We start from the raw sequence: 4463 nt of genomic DNA, 5'->3' as shown, positions 1-4463 counted from the left end.
ACTCCCTCTTCGTCTCAGCTCCGACATCCCTCCCTCCCTCCCTCCCTCCCTCTTGACTTTCCATTTCTCTCCTCCAGGACTACAGGAACAATGGGGGACTCAGAAGAGACGGCCCCCACCCACGAGTCTCCACCTCCGCCGTTCCCTCTAACCACAAGACGCCTGCAGTCTCCAATCGCACCCCTCCAACCCGCTCTTCACGACCCTTCTACCTTTCTCGTTCCGGCCCATAACAGCCGCTTCATTCATTTATTCACGATAAACCAGCTGTAAACTCATATCACTATTGGCGTGGTCTCTGTTCGTGAAACTTAGATTGGGGAAGAGAAGTCTGTAAGCCAGTCAAATGCAGTGTTAGTCTAGATATGAGAGTGGCATCATCTTCTCATCTCTCTCTCACTCAGAAACCACATTAAATATCCCAAAATGTCAAACTAGGAATACAGCTAAATGGAGTTGAAGTGGAGGCTTCTCAGGCCGCCGACACTGCTTTTAACTGAAATGCATGAAACACATGCAGATCAGACCGACTTACCGTGTGGTCTGATCCTTTCCCTTTGAAGCCGTTGACAGTGAAATGAGGTCAGATCTCCAGGCTGCGCTCGCACAAGTCGAAGTACAACCCCACCACACGGTATCGCACAGAAATAGGAACATCCTGCCACACAGCAGGACTGTAAACAATGCATTGTTACTCAAGTATTATTTCACTCGTTGGCTCAGAATCCTCCTGGTTCTTTGCAGCCTGACAGATCTCCTCCAGCACCGCTGAGACGAGAACAAACTCTCTCCCGGGAATTCGTTTTCTTCCTGCAACTGTTTGTTGTCCCTGATCAGATTTGATGCAAACACCCAGAGGAGTCTCGTTGGAAGGAATAACAACCACCTCAAGATGGAAGCCAGTCAGGAAGTCCCACTCAGCGGGTTCAATCATCTATTGATCACACAGTTGCAGAGCTGAAGTGGGTTGTAACTAATAGTCTTGATTTGCTAACGGGTTACGATTACAATCGTAGATACGAACAGACGTGTGTCCCCTGCTGCTTTGAAGTCTTCACTAAAAAAAAGGCACAAACCCAGAGTTACCGTGAAAGAAGAAGAAGGTTACGGCGAGCGGCCATGAATTCATAAAGCAGCCTTTAGTTTCTGGACCTCGGACATGGTCCATGGGGCAGGGCGGCAGAGAGAGAGACCGTACGCGACGAAACATGTTGCTATCGGAAGTTAAGGGTCCACACACACAATGCTCTAATCCGCTAATGCTACATTTCTGGATGTAAACCACACTTAAAAGCTGCATTCAGAACAAGCTGGACAGTCACATATATGTGACGTATTCTGGTTTCATAGAGTTTAAGGGTAATGTACAGTGCACATGTTCGCTCTCTTAGCTCTGCTAGTAGCCCTGAACGTTGGTAGCTAACGTTGCCCGTCAGCTGCCTGCTCCAGGAGACAAGAGGTGCGAGAGCCGTCCAGTTTGGTTTATTAAAACCAAAACGACACTTAAATACTCCGCAGAGCCAACAGTGGCATTTCTCAGCGTGATCCATCAGTACGAGCGCCCCCGTTCACGCTGAAGTGTTACACACTGTTCATATACACGTATTGATTACGAGTGCAGCCTGGGAACAGAAAGGAAAGAAAGGCCAGGAAAACAAGTGGTTCGTTTTGCTTCATCTTCCCGTTTCATAAATACCGTCATGAAGCGGCGCTTCCTCCTTCAGTGCCTTTCGATCCATCATAAGTCATGACAGCGGGGGTGCCTTGTGTTTAAAGCCATGCCTTATTAATCTCTAATAACTGCGCACTGTGTCTATTGGAGGTTAGATTTCTGCCCAAGGACGCCTCAGATAGGGTTTCAGACAATATCTAACGATATATACGTCACATTTATTGGTTACTGCCTACATTTTCTGCAGAGGGCCTGAATGTTTCTCGGATTTTCCCCCATAAAAACCAGCAAATGGATTTTTATATATGTAATAACCACAAAGACAGAAATGCCAGATATCTTACATGCTGATGAAAAGCCCAAATAGGATTTACTCTTTTCAGGCTGGACCGATATCATGAGTTTGTCATACATGTTTTTCCTTCATCCCAGAAAGCCCTGCACATGGTAGCTTTCAGAATAACACCGGTTATATATATTTATAGTACTGACAATAAATCCGACAAAGACCAAAACCCTAAAAAATGCGTTCGTCCATCTTGCCGAGTTGTCCGTGTCCAAGCTTATAAAATGTCCTAAAAACATAAATATACATAATTTTTTTTTAATGAAATGATAAATATTGACTAAACCAGCCGTGCGTTGTAGTTTATGAGCATGTGTTACTCAAACAGGAGTCGACGGTGCATTTGTTCAGTGAAATAATACATATTTGGTGGGCGTTCATTTCTATGTGACAGCAGGATTTGACTGTTGAATGTTCTTGGTAATGAAAGATCATGTACCCCCCCGTTTAATACGGATTAGATACATCTGCCTTTAAATGCACAGACAGCACTTGTTATATATCAATAGGGTCAAGTCATTGATGGTTTTGGAACCATCCCCGGACTAAAGACGACCTTATCAGCATAACTAGTGTGACCTTCCTGTAGCTTCTCAACTGGCTTCCTACCTTTCCGATGTGGGATCGGGGCTACAGTCGACCTTCACGTGCACTTTTCTTCCAGTTCTCGGCTGTGTGAAAGTGTGAGTCTTCCTTCTCGCTCTTGGTTGGTCAGTTTTTCACTCGGCCTCCATCACATCGAGGTCACGCGACGCGGCCTTAACGCTCGTCAACCTACGAAAGCGGAAATGTTTCAATTCAGCGGCTTCATTCGAAAGAAAAGCCGCCGCAGTAGATTTTATTTGACCACGTTGTTCAGGAAATAAAGATTCTGTAAAACATCAACTTGACGATCAGTTCTAGACCAGGTCCACATTACTCGCTTGCTGTGCTGAGGGTTGCATGTGAACCCCCACCCCCGTGGTGAGCTGCATGCGGGCTGCATAAATATGTTGCCCTCACATGTTAATTCGGCTAGTTTTACTCTACAAAACAAGTGCAATCTTTTAAATAGGATCTAGGGGCTCGTGACTGAACCCTCGATTTCTACGACGTTAGAGTGGTGCCGCGTGGAAATGGGAAAATTGACACGGGAGCAATGCTTGATTACAACGGTTTATATGAAGACAGGTAGACTAATTTCATAAGTCTGTACTCTAAACGGATCTTAAGATACCGTTTAAAAAGTCATCAGATTATGAAGGGTTCCAGTAATTCTTGCACACAATTTCAGCCGAATTCAGGATGTACAATTAGAAAACTCAGAGTGAGATATTGATCAAACATTTTGCGTTCAGTCCAACAGGCGGATAGACTCACTTAGAGAGTGACCTGAAAAGATATCAGAGATGCTTACGTTGATGGAGGAGCAGGAACCATGTGACCTTCACTGTGCACTGAGAACTCCTCTTTTTCTTCCCAGCCTCATCCATCATCTGACGTTGCTGAAATAATCGGGAAGCATCAACATCAGGTTACTGCACGTGTGTTGGGGCCTCCGTCTGATAACAAGCAGCATTTTTCAGAACTTGAAGGCCGTTTAATTTTAGATGCCATGTGATAAAAAACAATAAGCCACAGTGTGTGGTTTAGATGGCAGGAGAGGCAGCAGGGGAAGGAGCCACGTGCAGCGAGTCTAGGCAGACAGGGAGAGCTCAGTGGTTTAATGAAGAGAGGCATGAACTTACAACCAGCTTCTAGCTTTCGGGTTCCAGGTTCTATCTTCCAGCTTCCAGCTTTCAGGTTCCATCTTCCAGCTTTCAGGTTCCATCTTCCAGCTTCTGGGTTCCATCTTCCAGGTTCCATCTTCCATCTTCAAGGTTCCGGGTTCCATCTTCCAGCTTCTGGGTTCCATCTTCCAGCTTTCAGGTTCCATCTTCCAGCTTCTGGGTTCCATCTTCCAGGTTCCGGGTTCCATCTTCCAGGTTTCATCTTCCAGCTTCTGGGTTCCATCTTCTGGGTTCCATCTTCCAGGTTCCAGGTTGAATCTTCCATCTTCCAGGTTCCATCTTCCAGGTTCCAGGGTTCCATCTTCAAGCTTCCGGGTTCCATCTTCCAGGTTTCATCTTCCAGCTTCTGGGTTCCATCTTCTGGGTTCCATCTTCCAGGTTCCAGGTTGAATCTTCCATCTTCCAGGTTCCATCTTCCATCTTCCAGGTTCCAGGGTTCCATCTTCAAGCTTCCGGGATCCATCTTCCAGGTTCCATCTTCCATCTTCCGGGTTCCATCTTCCGGGTTCCATCTTCCGGATTCCATCTTCCAGGTTCAAGCTTCCGGGATCCATCTTCCAGGTTCCATCTTCCAGGTTCCGGGTTCCATCTTCCGGGTTCCATCTTCCATCTTCCGGGTTCCATCTTCCAGGTTCCAGCTACCAGGTTCCAGGTTCTATCTTCCAGGTTCCAGGTT

At 46.3% G+C, this 4463-nt stretch overlaps 1 long non-coding RNA gene across 1 annotated transcript; it reads right to left on the bottom strand.

Moving 5' to 3' along the window:
• Nucleotides 1-2663: 2663 nt before the first annotated feature.
• Nucleotides 2664-3886, bottom strand: LOC130192238 (uncharacterized). The gene is made up of 3 exons (XR_008831354.1): nucleotides 3746-3886; nucleotides 3415-3502; nucleotides 2664-2792 (listed from the first exon to the last, which is right to left on the bottom strand). It is a non-coding gene; the product is annotated as an uncharacterized LOC130192238 (long non-coding RNA).
• Nucleotides 3887-4463: the final 577 nt, after the last annotated feature.

The sequence above is a fragment of the Pseudoliparis swirei genome, chromosome 4, assembly GCF_029220125.1.
Source record: "Pseudoliparis swirei isolate HS2019 ecotype Mariana Trench chromosome 4, NWPU_hadal_v1, whole genome shotgun sequence".
NCBI lineage: Eukaryota > Metazoa > Chordata > Actinopteri > Perciformes > Liparidae > Pseudoliparis > Pseudoliparis swirei.
The sequence above is the reverse complement of the archived record's forward strand: the minus strand, read 5'-3'. Positions and strand labels throughout refer to the sequence as shown.